The 12,016-nt window shown below is 44.3% G+C and overlaps 1 protein-coding gene across 2 annotated transcripts in view; it reads left to right on the forward strand.

The window, feature by feature from the left end:
- The first annotated feature begins 20 nt into the window (after positions 1 to 20).
- Positions 21 to 12,016, forward strand: part of HDLBP (high density lipoprotein binding protein) — a 40,293-nt gene continuing 28,297 nt past the window's right edge. For both annotated transcript variants that reach the window (XM_074593099.1, XM_074593102.1), the window contains exon 1: positions 21 to 152. The gene's annotated coding sequence lies outside the window, so the exon portion shown is untranslated. The remainder of the gene's footprint in view (positions 153 to 12,016) is intronic.

Genomic DNA, 12,016 nt, shown 5'->3' on the forward strand with positions numbered 1-12,016 from the left:
GCCCGTTCCCATAGCAACCCGCCGGCCAAGGGTACGTGGGGGAGGGACCACCCGTGTGCTGGTAGGTCACGCACATCCCTCTTCTTCACCAAGATGGCGGCCGGCCCCTCGGCCTCGTACCCAGCATAGGCTTCGCTGCGGGCCTACTAGAGGTAAAGCCGGTCCCGCCACCCGGTAGCGCCAGCCGCGCGGGAGGGCGGTGGGGGGTGGGGAGCGCATCAGGTAAGCGGGAGGAGGGCGCGGGCCCGGCTCCGCGGCCGGGGGGGTTCCGCTGCCTCCGACAAGATGGCGGCAGCAGAGAGACGGGCTCGGCGGGCGGAAAGTCTAGCGAGCGCCTGGCTTTGCTCTATGGTCTCATGCGCTCCGATTGGCGCGGGGTGGGCCACGTGCCGCCGGGGTGCCCCCCCCCCCCCCCCCCAAATCATCGAGACGGGGTGCGGGGTGTCCGCCCCGCTGTTGCGGCCTCCGCCGCTGCCGCTCCCTCCGGCAGCCGCTGCCCCGCGCTGCGGTGCCAGCCGGCGAGCGGAGAGAAGCCATGAGTCATGCCCAGCTTCCCCTCCCCGCGGCGGCCGCCCTCTGCCCCGCGGGGCAGCCCTGGGTGTCCCGGCCGGGCCTGAGGGGACGGGGCTGAGGAGGGCTCGCACGCCATGACGGCACGGATGCGGTCGCCTTCTCCCCCTCTTTCGGCTTGGTGGCAGATACTGTATGGTGTGCCGAGGCCTGGTCTGCCTCGGATTCTTAGAGTTCGAGCATGAGTGTAATGGTCTCCTTCTGCACCACTGGTGGGCCCAAAAGCTGAGGTTCCGGTCACGGGCCACTCTGGAGAAGGGCTTGTGCCTCACCTGTGGCTCTTCACGTAGAGCCAGCCACCTCTGTGCCACAGCAGGGAAATTCTGCCTCTTCACCGAACTGCTCTCTAGTCCTGTAGCGAGGTTTTGTTGCAGGCTGCTTATAGAACCGGGTGATCCAGCGATTGAGCAGAATTTAAGAGGGTTAAGCGCATGGAGTTTGTGATCCTTGGGCCCAGCTTGGCTATAGCTAAAGTGGCTTGACATGTGATAAGTTGCGCTTCCCATACTGGCCTTCCCCAAACGGTAGGAAGGATTCCCAACTGGCAAGAGCAATTCCTTCCACCAAAAGACGAGATGCAAGAGAGCAGGTCGTGCTGGGAACGTTAGTAATAGCAACAGCAGTTCACTCATCGCTGATGAGATGAGCCAAGGTCCTTGAATTCCCAGCTCTAGTTTAGAATTTGAATCCAAATTCACAACTCTCTGTCTGGGAAGTGGAAATTAGAGACATTCACAGTCCCAAGGAGTGTTTGAAGGAGTCACTTCTTTTCCTACGCTGTTGTGTAATGATGGAGAAAATTCTGCACACTGATATGTGGGTATTGCTTTATGGCGTGTTTTCTGCTTAGTAAGGCCAGTGAAGCTGCTGCTCGATGATTTAGTCTCCGTTTTTCCTGCTGTTGCTGCCCAAATGCTATGTAATTGTTTTCAGTTAGAAGACAATGCAACAGATAGTATAACGGGTTTGGGGTTTTCTTCCCTCCTCCCAAACTAGACTGGAAAGTGGTGTTTCAGGTATCATTTCGTAGGTAGGTTGGATATTCCTGCCTCTAGTACAGGATTATACATCAGAGGCAAGGCAGGAAAGGAAGCAGTAAAGTAATTTTTATCTGTGTGTCTGCTGAAGTTCTGTATCTCCAACCTTTTGCCTGTTAAGATTTAAGCTGTTAAAAAAAACCCCAGTCTTTCTGTTTGTATGTGGATTTTCATGCAGCATGGCCCAAATCATAGGCAGGGCCACCTACATACCCAAGCCACAGCAATCCCTCAACCTTTTCCTTCCAAAAATGTCCACAGTAGTATAGTTTTTCACAGATCAGAATGACAGGCACAGGAAAAGCTCTCGCTAGATGTGGAGGAGGTCTGTAAACGTTGAGTGGTAGAGGCAGCATCTAGTCTGAGCTTTGCCACTGCGGCAATATATAGTAAGCCTAGATGATTCTCAAAAGAGAGTTTTTAAGTGACTTCTAAGAAGCGGTTAAGAAAGATTACTCTGCGTTTGTCCTATATAAATCGTTCTGGTGTTTCACTCCTGGTAGTGTGGCACATACTCCTGTCTCCACCTTCATTGTAAGTTAAGCTCACTTCTTGTTGTCTTCTTTCCCTCCTCTCCCCCAATTCTGCCTGAAAATGCGAACAAATTTACACTACTTGTTATGTGCTAAAGGTCCTTGTGTTCCCCGCTTTTTCATTGGTCTCACTTCCCTAGGCTGGGATTATCAAGGTAGAGGGGGGAGGAAGAGATTTCCTCTTGATCTGGAATTGGATCATAACATTATCGTTATGTTATGGAGCATAATGGTAACAATAGTAACTTATTTTGGGTACAGTAAGGGCAGTTGTTTTTAGTCAAGTAGCTAGTCACTTTTCCATTTCACAATAAGCTGCTTCTGAAGACAGTGTGGTCTATTAGAGGAGAAGAGATCTGTAACCTTGGATCTGTAACCTTGTAGCTGTTATCAGAGTGGAGAGCCATCCCAGACACCCAAGCATGTGCAGTTCACAACTTTTCAAAGAAAACTGTGATGTTTTTTCAGTTACAATATTTCAGCTGATACAGCCTTTCCCAAGACATACTCTTCCCTTTGCATACAGAAGCATGATAAGGTGGTACAAACGCACTTAGGATTGTGCTATTGTGAGAATTCAGGTGATTGCCCAGGACACTGCTAGTCAGATGGTTAGAGTAGTCAGCAGTGGCACTGAGGCCAGCCCAGAGTGTTCAAGCTGAATGCGGGTGTGTGGTTGAAAAAAATCATTCACCACGAGTGGGAGGGTATCTGACAATCTGAGATGTGGATTTCTGTAGAATATCAGATTTATTTGAAAATGTTTCTCTTAAAAAAAAGTCAATCAACAATGGTTCAACTTTGTTTTGCATTCAGGAATCCTGCAGATGGAAATCTGTAGAGCAGAGCTTATAAAAGGAACCTTAAAGCAAAATAGCAAGACCCTGGCAAGTGTCCTCATGGGTGTTTTGAAACTGGCAGGGTCTGGAAACTGCCTTTGCACTTTCCTCGATGCCAGAAAGAGAGAAGTTACAGATCACTTAGTCTCATCCTTCGCAGGAATAGGCACCCAAGCATAGCCTGGCAAGATACCGTAACAAGAAATACAAGGCTTTTTGCACCCTGTGGATCAAGCACAATAATAGCCTCCTCTCCGTAGCATTACCCTTATGGAAATGCTGTTATAATCTTGACAAAGACATGCACCGCTGAAAAAGTTGCAACAGGGTTTCTTTAAAGTGGGCTGAGAAAGGCATGTTCACCCAGGATGTAACGAGTCTGACTTGTCCAAGAGCATGTTGCTGAGAGGCCCAGGGCCTGTAAAACTTTTGCAACATGGGTCTGTGCAAGAATTAAGTAGGTGTTATTTGTGTTAAAAGCTGAAAACAGATAAAGAAGAGATAGGAAAGTAAAACCCAGCTGTAGGATTAGGTCTCTGTTCTCTTCCTAATTCCCCTAAGCTTGAAAGAAGAGAGCATTAGGCTGTATTGTGTAGCGTGGTGGGTTTTGCTGGTGTTTTTTTATTTTGCTTATTGGTTTTTAGTCTGTGGTACCAGGAGGCTGTGGTGTTTACTGTGGGCTGTGAAGAGTGCATTTGGCATGGAAGGGAGGGTCCTGGTCAGTAGGGCCTGTTGCGGGGTGGGGTGGTAGGAATTGTGGAGGAACTCAAGAGACACCTAGAGCTCATCTCCAGACCCCATGCTAGGCTGGTAATTAAGGCAAGAGTCTAGTGTCCCCAGTTCGGGGCTTGTTTCAAGGGTTCTTTTCATTTTAGAAATTCCTGGGTTTAGAAGAATAATTTTGGGTTACAGGCTTATCCTGGGTGTGGAATTATACCTGAGAGAATTCAGCATGTGGCTTTATATTTAGCTGTCCTTTAGCTTTAAAAGAAAGAGTGTTTATGTCCTAAAAATCTGCTATTAAAGTCTTGTGATTTACATTACCATCTTAAATGGAAAAGTCCTGCATGCCTAATAATTCTAGGGATCTTTTTCTCCATCTTCCTTCTGTGAACTCATGTTGCCCCATAGCTCTCATGGTATGACTTCAGTGGAGTCACATTGAAAAAAGATGTATCCTCCTTCAAACCAGGAGGAAAAGTTCTAGCCAAAGCAGGGGGAAAAGCTTCTTTATTTAGAATATTTTATGTGTATAGAAGACTTTGGGTTGCTAGATTTATGTGTTTAAAGTTTTAATTCTAACAAGGAAAGGTAGTCTAAGTAGTCAGGTAGAACCGTAGGCAGGCTGTTCTGGGTTTATTTTGTTTCATAAGAAACTTATGGGTGTTAAAGCACAAGGGGTTCTTTTTTCCATCATTTAGGTGTTTCTGCCTACACAGGCTCTGGTATTTTCCCAGCAGTCTCTCAAAAATACAAGGGTCCCTTTTAGGAGCTACCGTATAATACGGATACTTCACTTTGAAATTGCTGGTCAACATCATTTGTCTCTCACGGCTGGTTCAATTTTGTTGACTCTTGCATCTGGTAGATCTTTCAAGCTTTCAAGATGTCTACTAATATTTTGCAAATTATTACTAGCTATATTAGCATGTAAATAACTTAGGTATATTTATACCTCGCAGTACTAATTTATTGACCTCAGCTGATTCAAAAAAACCCAGTTTGTTTAATCTCAGTGTACTGTCACATTGTTTTGTGTCTGTGCGCGTTCCTGTGTTTTGGGGAGGGATAAATAGGTAGCTTCTGCAAAGAAGACAGGGATGTGCGTTTACGTACGTGTTTGTATGTAAGAAAGCCAGTTGGATTTCTTCTTACTGTTATAAATAGAGCAGAGTGGTAGTGATATTGGGGGGGGGGGGAGGCAGAAAAACTTGGACACTTATGGTCCTAGCAATGCTCCTGCCTCAGTGAAGTCTCTTTACTTGCGTTTTGGCAATTGTTGGATTTGGGAAGAGCCCTCTGGCCCCGGTGCCCGGAGCAGGTTCCTGAGCGGAGCTGAAGGGGTAGCCTGGGTCCAGTGGCCCTGCGGATGCAGAGGGCTGACCTTGGCCACAGCTGCCCGTACCGCGGGAGCCGGCTGTGTTGCTGAGGCAGCGACGGAAGCATGTCACTCTTTTGTGAGGAGCAGGGGTTGCGGCAAGGAGCTGTGTCCAGCTAGAGTCACAAAAGAGGCGCTTGCAAAGCAGCTGGCAGAAAAAGCAGGGGGAAACCTGAGAGAGAAAAAAAGAACCACAAAAGGCTCGGTTAGAGGAAATCATAATGAGTTTAACTTCAGTGGAAAAACAACACTGGAAGAAGAGAAGGGATTGGTTCAGTAGCTGTAAGACGGCAAGAAATGATGATTCACAGGAAAAGTTTTGGCTTTGAGAGGATTGAATAGCACAGTAATATTCATGCGACCTCCCTTAAATGACGCTGTTTAATTTAATTGTAAAGTAAAATGGGTTTACTTGTTGACGCAAAATGGAAGTCGTACCAGATTCTCTTACACTCGGCAGCACAGCGTCTGGAACTGTTTTTCAGCAACAGTTTTGCCATCTTTATTGAAGATTTTTCACAGATGAGAAAGAACCATTCGTGAAAATTTGAGGATGGAACTGATACATTTATTTAGCAATAGTGGAAGAAAAGAAAACAAACGGCCAGACAAACAAACCAAACACAACAAACAGAATTCCACAAGAGACTGCCATGTAAACATATGTCACAAATCAGGGTGATTCTGGTAAAAGCATCCACGCATATAGCTTGTGTGTACAGCCTACCTTTTAGCTGCACAAGAAATACCTGTGATTAAAAATTTCTGGAAGCGAGTGCTGATATCATGACAGTCGATACTTGTGTACATTTAGTAGGCTGATGTCCCAGCAACTAACTGGATTTTAAGGAGGAAGTGTTTTGATAGTGTTTTGACTATTACTGTTCAGCTTGGAGGTGGCAGGACCCAGCCTCGCCCCAGTGCTACTTAGCTGATAATTGCTTGTTGGGACCTCTGTCAAAGCCCATAAAAGTGCTGTCTGACCCATACATATCAGGACTCTGGTTTTAAAGGAAGGTTACCAGTGTCATATATCACAGTAAACATCATGAGGCAGGTATGGCTAGTTTTCGTAAAGCTAACTTCTGGCATATTTTTCATTGAGGTTTGGATAACTGGAGTAATCTTCTTGCATCATTCAAATGGCAGGCTTGGCTTAGATTATAGGCGTCACTCCCCTGTCCCTTTTAACCCACCCCACTAGTTTTGGTTGATTGGTATTTCAAAGGTTTGGCAGTGGGTTGTCTGAAAAATCAGTAAAGGCCTTCTTTTATTATTATTATTTTTTAGGGGAACCCTGAACACCCTGATGCAGTTGCTCAATTCAGGTGGTACCACCTGGAGGAGTACCACTTGCTGGTTCTCTTCCTGTTGTTTCTGGCACTGTGTTTCCATCTATGCCTGCGTTTCTGGCACTGAGAATTAAACTGGGTATTTCACAAAATAAACTGGATGTTTGCCAAAGATGAGTGACAAGCAAAGCCTAGGCTAGGCAGTGTGTCAGGAACAGGGACGTCAGGCTTGGGATGGATACATATGTTGAGTGAGGAAAAAGGAAGAGAGTAAGGGTCAGAGTTGATGTAAGGAAGATTTCCCCGCTGACAGGGACAGAGGCAAAGCCAGAGAAAGCCCCAGTGGAATGAGAGGCCAGGAGCGATTGAGATGGATTTGTCACTGCTTGCTCCAGATGCAACCTTGGGTGAGGCGTTGGGGGTGTTTGTGTCTCTCCTGTGGGTACTGGAGACGGTGTGGGCTGTCTGAGCTCCTCTGCCCTTCCCAGAGAGCAGGGCGGAGCGGAGCTCTGCTCTTTGCAAACCAGGCCCTGGCTGTTTCTATTGCGCAGTAGAAAGTAAGTTTGCTGTTATCTCTGCTCGAGTGATAAAGCTCAACATAAACCTGTGTTTGGAGCCGTTGAAAGGAAAGATGAGAAGAACAACTCACAGAGCAAGTAGGGTGGGAGTACGAGTGGGAATATGTTACAGTTGGCCTGTTATTGCAGCTGTTTTTGTTTTCAAAATGAATACCTCGGCAGTTGGTATAGCCTGCTGGACTTTAGGTGCATGGTCTTACAAGGACCCTTGAAAACTCTGGAGAATAGTAAGCTGTAGATATGTGACCATTGCTTAAAAGTAGGACTGGTTCAGTAGCATTGAGGAAACTTAAGAGCAAGTGTAGAACTTTACTTTTATAAATAGTTTCATGAAATCAAAGTACTGAGTTGATGGCTCTCATCGCGGCAGAGTTGTGGCTAAAAATGAGAGCAAGTAGTGAGTATTTAGAGAAGTTTAGAGGTTCTTGAAAATGTAAGAAATGTGAACCCCTCTATTTTATTTGAAAACTGGTATTGCTCAGGGCACTGCTCTTGTTAATCCGAAAGACAGTAACAGTGTGTGTGAGGAGGACTGTACAGTGTGAGGTACCAAAGCAAAAAACTTGTACCTAAAATGGCACATGTACCTTTCTAGTTCACCCCAAAGATGAGCAGGGTGGCACTTGATGGAAATGATTCAGTTATGAAAAGAGGCTTTAAGCATAAAATAATATTATTTGTAACAATTAGTGGAAATAGTTTTACTCTGGGTTCTCGCTATCTCTCTCTCTCTTCTTTCATAGCAGGCTTAGGGTGGCCTTGCAGATTTGGAAGAGAAGACTGTCTGGTTTTTTCACTGTCAGTTTAGATCACCGTGATGTAATTCTGTCTAACACATGAAGAGCCTTTTGCTTGGCCTAGTAGAGATTAGGAATTAGTGCTTGTCTGTGGATATGTTGAGCCCCTGTTGCATGTGCTATGAATAGGACAAAGGGAAGGCTGTGCTTAAATAGCAAGGGTCCTATCATGGCTTTTAAAAAGTGGCAGTTGGAATCACATCTTTACTTTAATGCCTTTTCAGAGGAATTGCTGCCAAACTGAAGAATTTTTTTTTTCCCCAATTTTAAATTGTTCCTTCCCTCTCCAAACAAAGCACTAGCCTCCTTGCAAGTTCTATTATTTTATTCTTTTGGGGTTTTTGTTTGTCACAATAATGCTAACTTTTCTGGGTCATATTTTCAAGCTGCTTATTGGAAATGGAAGATAGAAATAAAGAAAAAAAAATTACAAAATTGGGGAGTCATGTGAAGCCGTGTGACTTGGGGAACTGGAACTTGGAGGAAAACGTACCAAAGCACAAAGAAAGTTTATAAAAATGGAGCTCTGGCATTCTCTTAAGTCTTTGTTATCCAATAAACAGTAGTAACTGAGGAATCTTTAAAATCTTTCAAGGAGCCATGAGCAACCTTGCTTAGGTTTTTCTGTTCTAGAATCAAAGTAGCTAAGCAAGTTAAAAAAAAAAAAAGAAAACCAAACAAAATAGACAAAAATAAATGTCTGTTTACAGTTTCCATGCTTAAGTTGCAAATTGTCCCCCTGAAAAATGTCATTTGGGATGTCGCATTTAGTTTGCCACTTTTCTTAACTTTTTTTTTATTTGCTGTGTATATTTACCTAATTGGGTCTCTGTGAAAACAAGTCCTTGTCATCTTTGTAAATTGCTGTAAGTAGATCCTTAAATTCTGCCATGCAAAACATCAGCCTAAGAGAACTTGTAGGAGAGTCTTAGGGAGCATGGTGACATGTTCAAGCTAAGAGACACAATCAGCTTTGAATTTTCTAAATGTACGATGGTTAGTGTGGAAAAGGGGTAAGTTCAAGGCTTGCAAGTCCCTTGCCTTTCCAAGCTACGTGATAGGTAGTGCATAAGATGTTCTGGCAACATCTCTTGAATTAAAAAAAAAAATAAATTGCCACGTGTTCATTTTATATTGCAATTGCCAAGGGAGAGGGAACAAGAGAGACTGAAAAGGTAAACAAAAGAAATCCAACCCAGTAGCCAAAGGAGAGTGAAGTGAAAGTTTCCTTTTGAAGAACAGAAAGGAAATAGTGTGCACTTTGTTCTGCGGTATCTCTGCAATCCTCACTTCTTGGGTAACTGTGATATTTAACTGCAAGTATCCGAACAGGCATTGGGAAGTAGCTCTCAGCTAATTATTTGTGGAAGATGTGTGGTTTGGTTTTTTTTTTTTTTTCTTCTGCAGTGCAGGCTGAATAGAGAACAGTGCTGCAGCACCACTCTGAAGGCACCTGTGTCTGAGGAATACACAGTGTGGTGGTAATTTAAATTAAAAAAACAAGTTCAGATCAGCATAATGAGCCAAAACTGGAATTAAAGGTTATGAGTGCAAGTAAGAAACCCTTCTTCCTGTTAGGATAGTCAGGTATTGGAATAGGTTGCCCAGAAAGTTTGTGCAGCTTTGAAGGTTTTCAAGATCTGACTGAAGAAAGCTCTGAACGCCCTGGTCTGACCCTACTTCAAGCAGGAGGTTGGACTAGAGATGCCAGAGACTTGAAGACCCAGAGACTTCAGCCTGTTGTCAGATGTTTTGAATTTTTGTGATTTCTTTCACTACTGCTACTCTGTACTATTGCCACTTTCCAGGCAACGTGTCGGGAATCTTTGTATTCTGAATCCCTTCTCCCATTCTTGAGTCAAGTCGGTGTTTTGATTTACTGTGAAACTGTAAAGCAACACAGGAAGACACTTTATTTCACTTTGTCCCTCATGTTTGAAAAGTATTCCTCTTCAAAGTGTCTATTGGCTCCCCAAGGCCAAGAACCTGAAATTTGATGATACGTTGACAAGCTTGTCAATTCCTAAATTTGCCTATAACCATCTCCAAAATACAGGTGGGAAATTCACCTCAGTCATTCTTGGTCTGAGTGTATTACTTCTGTTTTCATCTCATTCCATTTTATCTATTCCATTTTATCTTGGTTATTTGAAATCCTAACTTCTCCTGAAAGCCAAGTTTGTGTTAATTAATCAGATTTCTCTTCCAGTGTAAGTAGAAGGATGGACTCTGACCTGTCCTCTGTGGCTTCCTTTTGCTTTTGGATTGATTTTATTAAACTGTCCAGTGACTTTCTTCCTCATCTCTGAAATGGCATTTGTTTTGTCATAGCACCTGGCATCCAAGGATCACAGCGTTCTGAACCTGAAATGAAATGATGAGTCCACAGAGTAAATCAAGAGAGCTGTGTGCGCACAGCCAGGGCAACCGAGAGATTTTCACCAGTCAATTCACCAAATCAGCAGCGAAACTAAGAGTAGAGCTTGAGTCTCTTGGCTGGTTTGTCTGCATTAATCACTAAATCTAATTTTCTCCCAGTATCCCCGTGTAAAATATGTGTATCTACCCCTTAACTAGGAGCTTTTCCTCTCTCTGCAGCCAGAGGGCTTGAAGCTACTTGTTCACAGTAGAACTCTGTCCCCACCAGTAAGTTGCTCCTATTCTTCCTACCTCTTTTGCTTGCCCCTTTTTATAGAGCACCCTGTGATAGTCCAAGAAGGGCAGTGTACGTATTTTTTGCTAGCTGATGGTTGCATAATCTTACTGTCAGGGTGCCCAGGAAATAAACAGGTTCTTTAAACAACCATTTTGGCTTGAGAGGCTTGCTGAGGTTAGTAACCTTCCTTCAATGTCTGGTCAGCTTTTCTGCCTGTGCAAGAGAATTGCTCTTGATAAACGGTGTAGGTTTACCAGGAGAAAGGCAGTGGTGTTGCCCTCCCCTGGGACTTCTTATTTATACCACCTGGGTCCCATGTGAGACAAACGCATGCAGTCGTTCATCTTCCTTCCACCTCCCTCCCTTCTTCACAACGTGACTAAATGGTTGGAGTTAGTTGGGATTAGTGCATAGGCTCAGATAGGCTTTCCTCTTTTTACCAGCAGTTGTCTACTTGGGTATTTACAGTGGGCCTTTGAAGATAGTGGGGTTGCGTTAAGTACAGCTGAGGGGCAGCATTTAGCTTACAGAATCATTTCTTCCTAGTACCGATGCATGAACAGGGGGAGAGAGGTGCCTTTTCCTTCCTCATGGCAAATAAAGAAAATCTCGTCTCAAAGTCACTGGGGCATAAGCAACATGGACTCACGTTCAGTCATTTTTTATGATGAAACTTTTTTTATTCTCTTAGCAGAAGGATCTATATAATTTGACCCTTAACTTCAATTTAATAGAAGTTTTCATGTAGAAATAAAAATATTCTTTTGGAAGATCCCATGGCAAGCCATAGCAATAGCTTTAGAGCTTAGAGCCATATCTTGCTTGCTTTGGCTGAGGACCCCAGTACTCTCTGGCATACAAGTGCCCTGCGTCCTGAATCCTCTTCCACTTCTTTTTCTAGTGTGATCCAAAGTATTCCCCCACCCCTTTTCTCGTCATGCCACTGGTGAGGGATGTGCTGAAATGGATACTTTCAGGGGTAGTTCTTTTGTGGTGTTCTTTGACTTCAGCATGTGGGGCAAGCACCCAGAGTACAAAAAGGGTGCTTATTTGTACAGTTTTAGAAATCCTGGAGCTATATTTAACAGGAAATAAAGTCACAGCACACGCTCTTTGGAGCATACTTGGGTTGCTTTCCAAATAAGGCTTGCAGTTTCTGGCAGGAAAAATAGGGATCTCTTATAACAACAGAAAATAAGAACAGGCTAGAAGAAATCCTTTGCAAAATCCTAGCTCAGCTGAGGGTGAATGTGCCAGAAAAGACCAACCTTTTTGTGGTCTTTGCTCCAGTGGTTTAAGGAGCTGAAAGTTTCTTCTCCCTTCCCCAAGAGTCCTGGGGTGGTGTGATTATTGAAAGCTTCTTAATTCCTCAGCCTTTGCTTTCACACTGGTAAACACGTGTTCCAAAAAACTAAACCCCAAACCTGTTCAGTGTTAGTTTTATCTCTGTGTGTGTTTCACGTTTTTGCTGGTCCCACTTCTGTGTCCTCCCTCAGACTGGTGATATGAGCTGCCAATTTGATAAACCATGGAAACTGTGTATTGCCCAATCCTTCACCCTTTCTGTCACACGTTGGTGCTCTTCTTGGGAGGCTTCCTTTTTGGTTGTTCTCGCA

This window comes from Larus michahellis, chromosome 6 (genome assembly GCF_964199755.1).
Source record: "Larus michahellis chromosome 6, bLarMic1.1, whole genome shotgun sequence".
NCBI classification, from domain to species: Eukaryota; Metazoa; Chordata; class Aves; order Charadriiformes; family Laridae; genus Larus; species Larus michahellis.